This window comes from Hirundo rustica, chromosome 2, assembly GCF_015227805.2.
Source record: "Hirundo rustica isolate bHirRus1 chromosome 2, bHirRus1.pri.v3, whole genome shotgun sequence".
In the NCBI taxonomy this organism is placed as follows: Eukaryota; Metazoa; Chordata; class Aves; order Passeriformes; family Hirundinidae; genus Hirundo; species Hirundo rustica.
Window position 1 is genome coordinate 113,273,415 of NC_053451.1, and position 16,761 is coordinate 113,290,175.

The window sequence follows — 16,761 nt, forward strand, 5'->3', positions numbered from 1 at the left end:
GCGGAGGGGAGGCGTTCGGCGGGCGCTGGAGGAGCTCCGAGTGCCTCCCCGCTCTGCCGCCCAAACAAACCAGGAGTCCTGGCCGCTACGAGTAATTTACATGTTCAGGAACGTGCAGGAAGCCCAGTTGTTGATGGGTCTCTGACAGCTGGCGTTGAGAGATGACCTAGCGGGAGGCGGTCGGCTCTTAAAAGATTCGGGTTGCGATGCTTAAAAAAAAAAAAAAAAAAAATTGAGAAAAGCGGCAGGATACATGGAGGAAAGTGTTAGGAAAATGTCCGTGTTGTAACTAAAACTGCGGCTGAACTTGAGGCTGTGCACATGCTGTCTGAGCTCTCGCACTGATGGAAGAACGGCCCATCCTTATGAACACTTCTCTCATTCTCTGTCTTTTGCCTGATGTATTTGCGTCTTGAGAACATATGATATCTTTAAATTCTTGAGTTTGTATCTTTTTGTTCGAACGGGTGATGCTGACATGAAAAGTGCGCCCTAGCACAATTCAGTAAAGGAGCCTTGGGAGGAGTTGAGTGCATCGAGGCAGCATCACACCAACTGATACCATTTTCAAATTCGTGTAATAAAAATATACTACATGCATTCTTCCCACAGCAATAGATTCCACTTTGTTTAAGACAGTCTTTACCTTTCCCAAATATTTTATTCTAATCCTAGCATTTTGGGACCCAACCTTTTCAAGGTAAGCCAGAAATCTGTACAATCATGTTACAAACTGTGATATCACACTGTAGTCTAGTCATATTAAGTAAGCTGTAAAAATAAAAACACTTTACTTCATCTAGTCTTCGACAGAATTAAGGTTGTTTTCAGTTCCTCTTCTTACATCTCATAAGTGAGACGCCAGAGTACCTGAATATTTAATGAGTAGTAAACCAGATATCCGTAAAAGTAGCAAATATAACACACATATTTTGATGGCAGCATAGACAGGTACTTATCTAAGGAAAGTTTGTACAATTTAATTCCACTAGATTAATAAATAGCAATTATATCTAATCATATCTGCAGCCATTCCTGATGCAAAAAAGTATCAGAATCAAACAAAGCTTACACTAAAAAAAAAAAAAAAAAAAAAAAAGCATAAATTAACCCAACAAAAAGAGTTGATACAGACATGTAGGAATTGTTTTTTGTTTGTTTGTTTTTATTATTTACTCCATCCAAGAAAACATTCCTGGTCTTTCCCCTCAAAACCTAACTACCTAGTGGAACACTGGTGCAATAATTCAGAAAACAATGTGAACACTGAAAATTGTTGTGCCGTAGCTCTGCTTAAAAAGGCATTTGTTAAACATACAGAGTAAGCTTTCACAGCTGATAAGCAATAAACTTTATTTTATCTCTAGATTGTAGGTTTATCGTATTTCTATTTGAGCTTACGGTACTTCAGAAAAAAATTGTTAAGTTTTTTGGTTTTGCCTCCTCACCTAACTTTTGATTAAATGCAACTATCAATATCCAAGAGTTACCAGCTGGTGAATATCTCATGAAATTCCATAGGTACCTACAGTAAGATCTGCCCATGACTTTAAGGACTGTGTACCTTAAACAGTTCAAACAGTACCTCAGCAATAGAAACCACATTGACATGCCACCAGTGCAGAAGAATTAATTTTCCACTAAGCCCTTCATAAACATAATGTTTTATCAACAGGTGTCTTTCCTATAACTGTTACAAATGTATGAAATGCTAGCAGAAAGTTTTTGCCTTTTCCACTGAAGCATGGCCAGAGCACAGATTGTTCCCTCTGAAAAAGAAGTCATTTTTCGGGTCTTACACAACACTGCTGTTAAATCTAGCCCATCACAGGAGAACTACCGTCTCGATTCTGATTTTCAAACCAAGAAAATAAGCATTTGGTCACTTAATAATGATTATTAATCAGACACTATCATACTTGCCTTGAGTGTGTGAGATGAAGAAAATTAGATCAGTCATGCACAGACCCTTTCTTTCACCTCCTCTCCTCTATACCACCCACCTCCCAAACAGCTCTGTCTTTTTTTCTTCAGCAATTCAGGCTTGGAAGAGTAAATTCCATTATAACAATGATTCAGAGACAAACTGAAAGCCAAGTGAAATACTGTTCTCCCAAATCTGACAGGAAAACTTATAGGATGGAAACACCCAGAAGATAAAACCCAGTTCTCTATAATATGCTCCAGAAAGCATTACTTATCACTGTCCCCTCATTCCTAAAATATATACAGCAACTAATGGGTTGCTGTAGCTCTGAAAATTTCCAGTTTTCCAGATGATGAGCTGTGACTCAGTACTCCTACTGATACATCTCAATGTGCCATCCATTTATTTTCTGTGCTGGTAAATCGTCTCTCCATTTCCTTCCACTAGAATTTACTAGGAACCGTCCTGTGTCTGCAGGTCTGATCTGCCACACCGTGTCCTGCCAGATCATCTGAGACCAGATCAGGCAAAAGCTCTTCTACTCCAGCATTTTTCTGGTCTAGCTCCTTGTTTCAGTTGCTACCAAATGTTCTAACAGCTCTAAGAGCGTGCAGGTAATAATCTTAAATTTTCCAGGCTGGACTACACCCTTGTTTATTGGGAAATTTCCTTGTCTAGGGAAATCTGAGTGGTGGGAAGAGCTCTTTCACTTTGTGTCAAGGGAGTTTGTAGAAACTTCTTCTGAAAAAAAGTACAGTTTTTTTTCTCTACATGCAACACCCTTCTAAGAGTCGGTGAGGTCACAAAGCAAATTTTGATCCATTTGTAATTAAAGAATGATTTCAGTCTACCCTACAGAAACCAGGATTTGGCATAATAAAGCCAACAGCTGGTTGAGGAATAACGGTGTGGGGTCTTTGATGTTCACACACAAACACAAACAATCAAAGACAGAGTTAAGATTGCACATGATGTTTCTGAGCAGTAGTAAGGAGTTAAAACCGTTTGATAAGCACATTTATCAGGAACCAATTTTCTTATAGGAAAACCATCTGTTGCCCACAATAGCAACAAAAAAAAATTCTATAAAATGTTTAATATGTAAGAACATTTTGCTAATGACAAATCTGAGTTAAACAGCGTTTATGAACTATGCAAAATGTAGTGCAAACAGCTGGAAAGTTATCCTAATTTCAGGGAGTCCTCTTGCCTCAATTTGCTGTATACACTGAACATCAGCACGGAGCAATGAGGGCACTTTAATATCTTCAATTTCTGCCAAATCTCTGCAACATTCCTCAATGGACATCAGAGACAAAACCAGGCAGAGCTACGGAGTAAAAATACAGTTCTAGTTAAAACTAATAATTTAGTCTTAACATCTGCTTAGAGACATTCCTTAGCCAGTGAGCACTGAAATTTACACCAGAGAACTTCAGAATTGGAGAGGAGGTTAAATGCCCTGACGAGGGATTCAGAAGAGCAAAGGAAATGAGCTGGCAGTGAGAAGGAACTGCTCAGGGTAGTAGTGGGAGAAGTGTGGCCAGACCTCTGCAGGGGTAAGGAAATGTTATAATCCTGCACACTACATCTAAGCAAACGGAACTACGAAGGCTCTGTCTCCAGCCAAGCCAGAAAATCCAGGAGGAAGCTGAGCAGCTCCCCTAGAACAAGTTCTCCCTCGAAGAATCTGCTTTAGCTGAAATCGTTGGGAATGAATAACAGTTGCCTATAACAACAACCAATTTCCTCACGTTACATCTATCCTCCCAGGTTAAATTATCATCCTTCTAATAATAGGACCATCAAGAGCCTTTTTTCTCCTTCTTTGGAAAAGAATAGCTGAGAGTTTTGTTCAGTCATAAAATGCTAACAAAACCTGGACAACATTTTAAGGAAATAGCCTGTTTCAATTTGGTTGTTTGGTTGTTCCAAACTCCTTGTTTTGGAGTTACAAAATCTCCATCCGGACAAGAAAATGAGATTTTTCCTTCACATCAATTTATTCATTACCAACTATTTCTGGTCTCTACTCAATGAATATGATAATACCAGCAACCATCTAGCATGAGCAAAGTAAGGCTTGAGTGTCAATTCCATAGAAACACAATCATTTAATAAAACTCTCCTACTTCATCTACTGTGCTGTTAAGTATTTCCCTCACCATCTATGTAGCAGCTTCATCATCAGTGCTGCTTGTAAACTAAACACATGTAGTAGAATCAGTCTTATTTCTTTGAATGTTCTTCACCATAGGTGTGTCCAAACCCTCACCATGTTCTTCTCCAAGTGGATTTCAGTAGAGCTCAAGTCACTTCTCCCCTCACCCTCTAAAAAAAACCACATGGGTTTGCTGAAACCCTCTTCAAGGACAAGCCAAAAAGCAATACAGTTTACAATTAGATTCCAATACATGTTTTTTAAAAAACTGTATTTTTCATCTAAAATAGAAGAGCTCTGTTCCAACAGACTGCGAAATCATTACAAAATTTTATCTACTTTTAAATGGATTGTAGCTAATATGGGTCCACAAATTAGATGTCCATGATCACATAACTCCCTGGGAAATATATCCCTTTTTGTCCACATCAACCATTTACGCCATTCATTAATCTGTTTTCTAATGCAACCATTTCCCTGCACCAAACCTATTTAGAGACACCACTGGTTATTAAAAGCATTTGCAATAAAACTGGCATGCATTTCTAAAAACTGCCGTGTAAATCAATATAATTTCTTAATTGGTTAACCAAATAGCTGCCACACTAATGAGTCACTGCAATTCTCTGCAAACATCTCTTTCTGCCTAGTTACATTTCTTCAACCACTACACAGCTCCACAGGAGGAAAAGTTCCGGTGCCCCTCTTTCTGCTCCTGACAGTCATTTCAGCTCATAACACTGCAACACGTGGACTGTTCATCTTCCAGCAGTTTGGACCTCTTTAGAATATATTCTTAAAATTTATTTCTAAGGGCTGTGTCTCTAACTACCCATGCAATATATGCATTTCTAAGGTGAGGGTTTTATAACAGCAGTGAATAGGATAATCAGGTGACTGACTGCCTAAGGAAGAATTGTAGAATTGAAGAGAAAGCACTGCAGAAATCACAATTTTTTTTTATATGCAAGTGCCAAACTTAATTGTGGGTCAATTCGATGTAAATAAACTCCCAGATCTTTCCATGGTAATTCTCTGAACTCACAGGTTGTGAAACTGAGTTAACTCCAATGCAGTGTTATCACTTGTGTGAGTACTAAATGCTTATTGAAGAGACACTTTCCAAGGTATGAGTATCTGATGCTCCTAAATGATAAGAATAAATATAAAACATTGAGCTAGACAATCTAATAGAACTCTTGCAGCTGGGGTTGTATTTCAAATGATGAAATACAACCTCCTCACCGGCAATTGTTTCAGTTAGTGGAAACAGTTTTGTCAAATATATGGTGTTGTGCCAAAAAGAAAAGGCACTGATACAGCTTTCTATAATTTCCTACTGGATAATTTGCCATTGTTTGAGGCAATACAGTATATATTTGAATTGTCTTCTCCCCCTCTGTGAATTCAGCCTCATTTACTGGGTTTTAAGTCTTAATGTAGCCCGTTCAAGAAGGAAGCATCAGACACGAAGTTCGGATTGTGACTTGGGTCACAGTTTCCCCAGAGTCTGCTGAACAGAGTATTTTTGGTTTAGGATCCTCTGTAGACTTCCTTTCTCCTACTCACCGTCAGGACAGGGCATAGAGGGAGGTGATCTCTCCTATTTTGCTTCTGATCAGGTCGAGCCAGGGCTCATTCCAATTCCCTGCTTACTTTGAGAGCTGCATCCGTGAAGAAAATCAACAGAGCTGTGGAAAATTATGTAGTGATGCTACCGAAACAGAAGCTGGACTTCAGATTTAAGAGGAGTGGCCCTTTGCCAGTCATGGATTTTTTCTTTACTTCTCCATTCTGCAGGGGTGTATCTCAAATCTGTTAATACAGAGGTTATTCCTCATGAGTGGTGAGTAATTTCATCCCGAGGTGTAATACAGGGTTGGAGTTACTTTCCTACCTACATTTAATCATGGGCTCACATGCCCCAATTACTTCACAGGTGCACAAAAATATCAGGATGAATAAAATTCCCTACACGTGGTTCAGCACCTTTTTTCAACACTTCCACATGCTGAGTTTTCATTTGTTGCTAGCAATGACCAATTTTTAAGCAGGCTACAGTATGAGATGGAACATTGTATTGCCAAATATTAGATGAATTAATGATTCCTGAAAGCAGGCTGGTGAAGTTAGAAGGCACTAACTAATAACCTTTTCATCAAAAAGAAAATTAATCCAAAACAAAACAAAACAAAACATAAAAAAACCCCAAACAAAACTCAACCAAAAACCCAAAAAACCCCACCAAAACCAAAAAACAACAAAACAAACCAAACAAACAAACCAAACCACAAACAAATAAGAAGAGCAAGAACTTGCAATTGCTTTTGCAAATTACAAGTCTTAAAAATAAAATCTTCAGGCTCTGTCCCTCTCCTGAGATTAATTTTCATAAAGGTTAAATCAATACCATCAAGGGAAAAGAATGAAAGCCAGACAAAGAATGCCATCACCATTTCTATTCCTCAGAGCTGCTGTGGATCATCTATTTATTGTTGCAAGCAGTGTAAGAGAAGTGAGATTGTGGATTCCATAGGAATGTCTGGGGGTCTGTTCTGTTACCTGGACACAAAAGGAAGCCATTCCCCAAATCCCCTGAGATTTTACTGCCGTGAACTTTATTAACAACAGCTAATAATGTACAAAGACAACCTGGTAAGGGATGTGTACAAACGAACTTACTGTCACCAGAATAAAGGACCACAACTGCTCTTTTTGGTTTTATACTCCATGAGACATTTTAGGATCTGATTTCATGAGCCTGTTGCCATGCAGACCCTTTAGAAAATGTTGGAAGTTCAGCATTTACTCATGAGGATTTCCTGAGAAAATCTTTTCTGTGGTCAAAACTCTCAGTCTTCCCAGAGCCATGGAGTGATTTGCGTTGGAAGGGACATCTGGAGCCACACTGCTGCTGGTAGCTCCATCCTATGGATTATTTAAACAAAGAAAGTTCTTGGACATGAGGGAAATGAGGGGAAATGTTTACGTTTACACTTAACAGATAAGAAGATTATGAAAAGCACTAACAACTTCAACGCAAGGAATTTTCGGGGAAATTAATGACTAGCCAAGGTTAATGGCCCTCAGCTTCACGTTGGCCCATCAACTCTCCCAGTCAGTCATTAATTCCCAGGAAATGCCTTGTGCTTTGATTGTTATTGCTTTAATACATTAAATTCAACTTAAAGGCTTGACTTAATGTTTAGCCACTATAAAGTAAAATACGAGGAAATGTTCCCGCTGGACATGCTCACTGTCAAATATATTTTTGTTTACCTTTTTTTCTGTAGGCATTTAAACAAAGAAATTGAATACTCATATACCAATTATCTTTCGTTTTACTACTCACAGTAGTTAGTACTCAAGAAAGCCTCCAATCTTCTTCGTAATTTATTTTCTATTTCCTTAAAAATAGCTTATCTGAGTTCAAATTTGATTGAATGTGCCAAATAAAAATTAATACATTCAACAATAAGATGAAGAAACTAAAATTTGATCAGAAGTAGTCCTGTTGCAGCTGATTAGTGCTATATTAATTCAAAAAAAAAAAGACACTATGACTAGTTACAATCTCCATCAGAAAGGGAAAAATCAATTACTATTTTGGCCCCAAATCAATTGGAAATCTGTTGGTGCCAGTTTTCCTTGTGAAATTTCTGCCATCATGACCTCCACCTCAGGGAAAAATGCTGTGGACAGGATGATGCCAGTTGTCCTTGTGAAATTTCTGCCACCATGACCTTCCTCACAGGGAAAAATGCTGTGGACAGGATTTTTTTTTTTTTTTTTTTTTCTCTCATGTTCTGATAAACCTGAGTTGGACTTAAATTTTCTTTAAAAAAACCAAACCAAAAAAGTCCCACCACCTGGATTTAGTGTGAATTCTGGTCTGAAAACATGTCTCCCAACAACGCTGAAAATGTCCTGTTTTTTAGGTTTTTTCTTGAGTCATTTTATATGTTACTCATCACATGTGCTTGGCCACATATTTAAACACAGCCAGCTCATTTTCCTTCAACACATGAAGGAAAAAAACTACTTTCTTCAACATCACACTCAGGCTGTCGGTGTTTCTATTTCATTCACTGGCTGAATAATGTACTTCTTGCCACTGTGGAAAATAGTTGCACATGGGCTGAAAAGCCTGTTCCTGAAACTTGCTTCAACATTTCACAGCCAAATCTTGTTTCTGGTGCCGCTCCATTAAAGCCAACAGAGTTATGATGGTGATAAATCTGACATTGTAATGTGCCTGTGTACTAAGGTGAGGTTTGATTTGATGTGCACATAAAAACAAATCAGAATCACTACTGGATTCCTGTATTAAGCTTTCAGGAGTCTGGGAAATGTCATGCAGTCACTGTCATGCATTGCTGAAGACAGTATACACTTAAAAGTCCTTGGGATGGGAGATGATGCTAAGTCAGGCCAAAATATGAGACAAAAGCTGCTTATAAAGGCATTCAGGCTACTTAGTCTCTATTTTGACTGATGCTCGCTGGATGAGTGTAAGTCACCTTATCTCTGCATCGGTTTTGCCAGACTTAAAAACGAGACAAATGCTCATAAAGTAAAGAGAGGAAGAAAACAAAAATGTTACTGTCACTTTCAATTTGATACTCCACACTGGCAGGCCTGCCAATGCAACACTTTTAGTGTAATCCTGGGCTTCAACCAATCCCCCCTTCCCTGGGATCAGGGGCTGGGGTGATGCAGGAGCTGGAAGCACAGGGTGGAGACACCCAGACTGTTTATCCATGGTCAGCTCGGAGCTGGAGTAAGGAGACCAGCCAGAACTCCAGGGGCTCAAGCTGGGCATCTCCCACAACCTGGACTGTTGACCTTACACAATAAAGAGCTGGCTGCAGTGATGATGAGGTGAAACCTCCCAAAAGACCCAATCCAGCACTGGTAAAATGCACACAAAATCTAGGCAGCCTATTGTCATCTCACCCCTGCAGAAGAGGCACTACAAAGGAAAAGCTACAGAGAAAGAAGAGTGTCAGACATCCTGAGTGAAGAGGCTTTGCAGCCCCCTGAGACCTCTGCCACAGCTCTGCCTGCAGGTTTGGGAAGATCCATCCGTCCTCTGGCTCCTGTGTGGATGACACCTTCATAACTGCATTTAGAGCTTTTCAACTGGATGTGAGTTAGGAGTAACTTCAGACACACAAATGTGAGGTACCTTACACGATTCTGTGTCTGAGGTTGGACAATCTCCCCATACATGACAGAACTGCTCCAAATTTTCCGTTCTTGAAACCAGAGTTTCTTGCCTTCTCCTGATGAAACCTTTGAGGTGTATTGGGTAATCTCTCTGGGCATTGGCACTGCTGGTGTCAGCTTTACAAAACGGCCAGCTCTGCTTTTGATGCCTTAAGGTTTTGCTTTCGTGTTTTTCAGATTCTGTGCTGCCCAGGGGTGCAGTTCTGAGCCTCATATTAAGTGTCACTCAGCTCTCTTCACAGAGCAGGGAGACAAATCAAATCCTTTTCCTACTGAAGACCAAGGACATCTTTCAGGCCCAAAAGCATCAACAATGGTGGGCTGAGGAGAGAAGACAAGAAGAATGGGACTTCACAACCTGGAGTTGTAATTGGACAATTAAACCCCAATGTGAAAATGCACCAAAACTTATAAAAGTGTAAGATCTCGTGACAGTTTTTTGTCCATTTTGTGACCATTTTGGGTCCACCTTGGGTGTAGCCCTGCCCAGGCTCTTGTGCTGGCCAAGGTGTACCCATGAAAGCCTTTCAATAAATACCAACTTTATTCTCTAGCTCTGCCCAGTCTCTGTTTCAGGTCAGCCTTCCCAAGGCATCGCTCTGAGTGTGCCTCCTTCCCCTTTCTCAGCTGGCTGTTCTTGCCCCTCCTTCTGTATCATCCTTGTCACTGGTGCCATGCACGACCAGGGGACGTGGTCATGGAAATGCCAGCATGGAACAGGGGAGGGGCAGTGTCTTAGGGTAAAAAAGAGACAAAAATTCCTGGCTGTGTGTCTGTCACACCCTCGCTCCCCTCAGCAGATGCAGCAGGTCCTGTACCTGAGCCAGGAATTGCACTGGCTCTGAAGCAGGACAGGGCTCTGCGGTGGCACTTGTGCAACAAGATGTAGAAGCAAAGAAAGTTTGGGAATAGCGAGTACAGGAGAGGAATGGTGAGAAAGCTTCCAGTGAGTGTGGGGCAGAAGTTGACAGCAGGAGGGTCTCACTTGAAGAAACGCGGTGAGTGCAAGCAGCCGTCGCAGCTCTCAGCACCTGGAATCGTTGAAATTGGCTTGCAGTGGGGAAAAGTGGGGCAGTACTGGGAAATAAATGATCATTTCCAACCTGTTTGGGGATGGAAGCAACCTTGCAGACCCTGGGTGAACAGGAGACTGGCACAGGGAGCTGTGCCCAGCTCTTGAGAGAGCCTGAAGCCGGCGCGCTCTGTGTGGCTGTAAACTGATTCCACCCCTCTCAGTGGGGTGCTCAGGCTGAGGGCTAATGATGGTAATTGAAATGTCGACCTTAACAGTTTAATTGCACAGCAAACAAATATCATTCAGCTCTACGGCATTTTCACATTAGTAAAAAAGAAGTTGTTCTAACTACCGTGGTAGATAGACGCAGGCTCAACCAATTGCTAGAACTGGTACAGTTCTTCACCTCAAAACCATGTCTGAATCAAGGTATAGCTTAGTTTGTATTAAAAAAATTCTTCCCTTTTCCTATAGATACCACTAATATAAACATTTCATAGCTGCTGAAATTGCTTGGTCTCCCCTCAGCCAGCTGCAGATGTATCTACATTTAATATGTTTCCAACGATTGGTCATTATTTATTAAAATATGGTATAAGAAATTTTAATAATTTATCCTATAATAATTTACTTTATAATAATTTCTACAAGATATTGAAATTTTCCTCGGTACAAATAATGGTGTCAAAACAGAAACTGAAACACAGAGGGACTCTGAGGTAAGTTGCATCGAATCTAATAAAAGCTAATGACAATAATAAACAAACGGCACAGCTACTCTCTGAAGGCACTGGATTGCATAAAGAACAATGAAAAAAAAAAAAGCCATGTACGAGGGCCTCTCTCATAATTTTTCAGGCTCTCTTAATATCAGCCATGGCCAGTGTGTTGCCAGGTTTTTCAAACAATCCTACTGTGCCTAATTAAAGCACAGTCCTGGCTGATCCGAAATTATTTCTGGGATTATTTCTGAGAAAACTGTTTCTGAGATTATTTCTCAGGAGCCACAGGGCACCACGACCACTCAATCTCTGCCCATGGCAGGGAAGCTGGGACTGGAGGATCTTTAAGGTCCCTTCTAACCCACATCATTCCACGATTTTTTTTCCTGCCGTGTGGGAGCACACCCTATGCCAGAGGGGTGGAACAATTCCAGGGCTTGTGTTGTATCCCCAGTTTTGAAGCCAGGCCACTGGGATGCTTCCAAGGGTCTCACCTTCAGCATCTCACCTACAGCCCTGCATCCCTCTTATCCCAACAGCAGTGATGGGAGCTGATGGGCTGCAGGCGGGGCTGGCTTCTCTCCTGCCTTCCTTTTAACTCCGGAAGGATACCACTGACACACGAGCCCTTTTTGCAAATATTTTATTAATACAATTTCATTTTATTAATGCAATTTCAGAACAGCTACCCACTCATCCCTCCCCCCTTCAGCAACACTCCGTCAGACAACTTTCACGCACTCCCTCTCTTTTCATCCACCCTAAGTTTTTCCAAAAGATCAAAAGCTGCTAAGAGTACTGGCCAAGTCATATTTTCCTCTTGTCAGCTAGTACTATTTTCTTAGCAGACACATGGGATTATAGCTGCCCCCTTTTTTTTGTTTGTTTCTTTGTTTCAAATGAAACTTTGCTAAACACAGGCTGAAATTGCCGGGAATCTATAGCAAGCAGTTCAAAATAGGATTCTGGCAGTAAAATTATTTTTAGCCGGTTTCATTCTCTATCTCTGTCTCTCTTATCATTGCCACTGCTCTTTCAGCAAGCTGCCTGTTAACATTTGAGAAGGAGCTCACAGAGGCCTTGATGTGGTTTAATGTGCTCCTTGCCTTCTAAGGACTCTCCGTGCAGGTTTGTTCCAGACATCTCTCCTTAGGCTGGGTACGGCACAGCTCACCCAGTGGCCTAATACACATTTTTATGTAGTTCTGAATTATGTTTTTAGCCATTATTGTCTGAACACCTTTCTTAATGTTAGTAATCAGCCAACATCCAGGTAAGGGGTTTCTGAGGATGTCGATACAGCACGGTTGAAATCTACCTTGATAGATCCTCCTGAACAGAGAGTTTGTCTTCTAGGATCCATTAGATGAAGGGGAAAGATTTATAACTTGTGCTCTTTCTTGGTGTCCAATACTCTCTTTATTTATTTGGCTGGTTTATTTGGCCTCCTGAGCTTCTCCTCTGCCTGAAGCCTCCTTACGCTGTGCTGCACTTCGGCAAAATCCGGGTCTGATGGGGAAGCTCAGCCCACAGGGGCTGTGCACGGGGAGCCCACCTCCCTGCTGAAGCTCAGTTCCATCCACAACCTCTTTTCATATGTTCATATTTACACAAAGGCAGCCTTCATGCTCCTGACTCCATTTAATCTTCCACATTTCCCCTCCAACAGCTCAGCTCCTTTTTATTCAAATCCTCCCCAGATTCACTTCCATTGTGCATTGTAGATGCTGTCCCTTGGCGTAATGAACTCCCTCACAGCTGTAGCAACTATTGTTGAATTGTCAGTTCTATTTAAAATGTCAGGATTAACTGTTACCCAGCTGGTCATCCGAGCAGGAAGAACATGGGCTCATTTGCTGTTGTCTGGTACATGGGAGACGTGAGAGATTTCTGCAGGGCAGCACCACAGCTTGGTAGGTTGAGAGTGAAAAACTCTGGTGTCTTTCTTCCCTGATTAAATGCTGCCTCTGTCCTACCAATATCTAAAAGACAAAACACAAAATTGAGTCTAATTATGATTTTCCATTAATGAGTCAAGGCCATGTTTTGTACAGAAAGAAAAGAAAGTTTGTGCTTCAATGCTAGAAAGAGTTTGTTAATCAAAAATAAAGAGGCTGAGGCTTTCAAGCCTCAGGTCTTTTCAAAACAAATATTGCAGTTTCACAACACTTGCAACACAGCCTGATCAATGCTAGCACGCAGCTTCACGGATGGATCGCTGGTGCTGGAAGTGCTCTGTGTGGAAATTTTGATCCAGTTCTGCTCAAAGTCCATAAAATGCATAGAGAATCAGAATTTTTCAAACCAAATATTTCTGAAGCGCAGACTTCTGGTTTGGATCCATACTCAGCCCAGAAAGAGCACACTTGCTTGGGATGCACTGACTGATTTGACATTAAGACGTTGCACACGCTCTGTGTAAGTCAGTTCTACAAATCCTATAGCTTTATCCACTGTCAGTCTTACTTTAACATTTCCTCTCCTAGACAAGAGATCATGGCTTTGAGACATTTGTCTCAATTAGTTTGCTTGCCAGTTTAAACACTTGTCCCAGTTTGAGATAATTACGTATCATTTAAAAATAAATTCACATAAAAAGGTCTCATTAGAATTGTTTGCAATCAATTTAAATAATTAGCCAAAGTTATTATAACATTTTAGACTGATGGTATCTGCAGATGAGATCAATTTATCATTTCTTGATCACGGTTCAAAACATTGGTAAAACACCAAGAAATTGCAATCCAGCGTGAAAAGCATAAAATTGTATTTTTACAAATTGAACTGGAGGGGAGTGCTGAGATTTGACTGCCTGAATTAATTCCTGGGGAAAATATCAGCCAGAAACCGTAGCTGGGAACTCAGATGTTGCTTGCTTTCACTTATTTTATGTAACACAAGAACACAGAACAGAGATTAGCCTGATATAAATGTGGGAGTGTCTTAAAGTCAAGAAGCCTCCTGTATTTCCAGTGAAAACATTATTTATGCTCCTGTGGGAAGAGCAGCACTAGGTTACATTCAGCAAACTGTCCAGTGAGGAATGTTGGGCTCAGACACCTTTGCAAATTATTAGAGACAATTTCTCTATTTTGTAGGGCCAGGACAGCTTTTGCTGATACATTGTCTCTGTGAAGGAATATAAATATTAGACTAAAAATAAAACCAAATACTGAAATGGAAGTTTGGGCAGTCCATTTTTATACTTAAATGGAAATATAATTTCTTTGTGCATCCCTAAATGCATTCTGTTCTAATTGGCCTGAGAAGTGACACAGAGTAGACAGCTAAAATATGTATTTTCATATATATATATAATTCTATTTAGTCTTCCCCTATTTGTAAGACTTTGCAGGCTAAATAGGAATTATAACTTTTAAGTAAACGCTCCTTTTGGTGTCCTTCCAATGTCATGTTCTGTAGGAAGGAACAGCCTCCACGATGATGTTGGGGTGCAGCAAATTCCATCATTTTTATGCAATATTGGAAGGGGACAGAGTGTCCTGCATTTTAGGGTACCAAAGTGCCCTCTAAAAGATCTTTTCTAGGTGTTTGTTTCTCTTAAAACATTTTGTTTTCAAAATGTAGCTTTCCAAGTTTGCTCATGAATGTCTTCTGTTTTGTTTTAAGGAGAGCAAAAGTTGTCTCAATGTCATTTGTGGGAAAGTTCTGGTAAACCTTGTCAGCAAGATGCATTTAAATTATAACTGATCTGAATTTCCTACCTCTCTGGAACACCAAGGAAACAGTGAAATTTCCACTGATTTTTTTTTTTTTTTCTATTACTTCCTTTCCCAATTCATACAGTGGCCTTCCAGACCAAGAGCAGGTTCCCTGATACCCAAAAGTATAAAATTCCTTCAGTTTTGCACCTGGGTATTAATTTCGGTTCCCAACTTCTCTTGTGGATAAAATTCTCTTCCCATTTCATCCAGTTGCAAAACACTTGCCATGGTCACTAGGGCCAGAATTTCACCCAGAAATTTCATTCCATTAACTGTGAGGTTCCTGATGGTGATGACACATCCTCAGCTGGAGCTCTGCTGCACTTCCAGAGCTCTGCAGGATCCCACTGGGATCACACTCAGAGGATGAAGGGCAGGGCATGCCCTAAAGTGATTTTAGTTTTCTAACCAGCAAATGGACATAACTCAGGGAGGGTTTCTATATAATACCTATTGCAGCTTCTCTCAGCTTTCTTTTTCTTTAACAAGGCAGACCCAAGTATGGCTTTTAAGTTATAGTTATAGTTATAGTTATAGTTATAGTTATAGTTATAGTTATAGTTATTATTATTAAACATGTATCTGTTTATAATATACTTTTCCAAGTATAAAAATAAAGTACAAACACTTGCATATCTCCTATGTCACATGTTTATGTCTTTTACTGCCCTTTAAGGAAAAAATGGAGATGGACTTGTGTGATTTAGTTTTTTTACTATAGGAAAATGAAATTAAATATAGCTGTATTTAAATATGTACTGTTGTTTATAGACATATGTGTATATGCATGTATGTATATATACATACATACATATATATATTTATATATAAAGAGATAAACATGTGATTTGAATTTGCCTGACCAAGCATTAAATTGCAGACTATCCCTCTGGAGATAAAGCTATTTTCTGGGGCCTTTTTCAGTTGAGGAGGATTCAGCCTGCCCATGGCTGTTGAACTGAGGAATGTAGCAGCAGTGTCAAGTCCATGTCATGCCTCCATCATGGGACTTAAAACGTCGTTCAACCCACAAGAATAGCTCATTATATGCTCTACACAGAAAAAAAAATAAATATAAATATGACTGTACTGAATCAGTGGATTTAAAAATCTTTGTGTGTCAGAAATTCACTTCTTTTGATGTCAGTCCAACCAAGTATTGTCTCATGGTCATATGCTTCTCGCAGTCAACTTCCTCCTTGAGAGACTCATGAAACCCTGCTGAAAATTAAATATTCTGTGGCTTAAGTATGCATTCAGAATTTAGGCTGAGCCTTGTTAGAGCCGTAATTTAGGATTTTTTAATTCTAAGAAGGCATCATTTCCCACGTACCTCCATTCATACTTTGCCTAGGGAGCAGCAAAGCCTTTTTCAGGAGCATCACTGCAGGCCAGAGAAATCTGGGCACCTGCACAGGGCAGCACCTGGGTGCAGAGATGGGCATGTCATGCCCTGAACTGTGATCCTCTTTTAGCTCTCCTTTCGTACACCAAGACAGAGTGAAATGTGTTTACAAATACCAGAATTAGCTGTACCATGTGATTAGTGCAGCCCTTTTTTAAAAACATGTGGGCTGGCCCCCTCTCCACCACAAGCCTCATAAATAACTCGCTTCCTGGCTGTTGTGTTGACAAACTGAGCTCCTTCCACCACCTCTGCCACCCCCACCTTCTCCCTTCACCAACACATGCTGCTTCTCCCAGGACTTCAAAGTTTATTTATCAAGCATATTTTGGGGGTGGGAAGTGAGCAGGAGGGAGGAAGGAGGAATCGGATTGTTCCAAAAATCAAAACCATCAATCAGAACCAAATACTTTCTTATTGCATGTTGGGACACATGGGAACTATGACCCAGCATGTTTTGAAAATAACACAAAGGTTAGCATGGAGTTGCTCAGGAAATCTTGAACTTCAGAAATCCTGCAGGACTTTTTAGGTGGCACTGAAATGGACTGAAATCCACCCAGGTGCTGCACAGAGC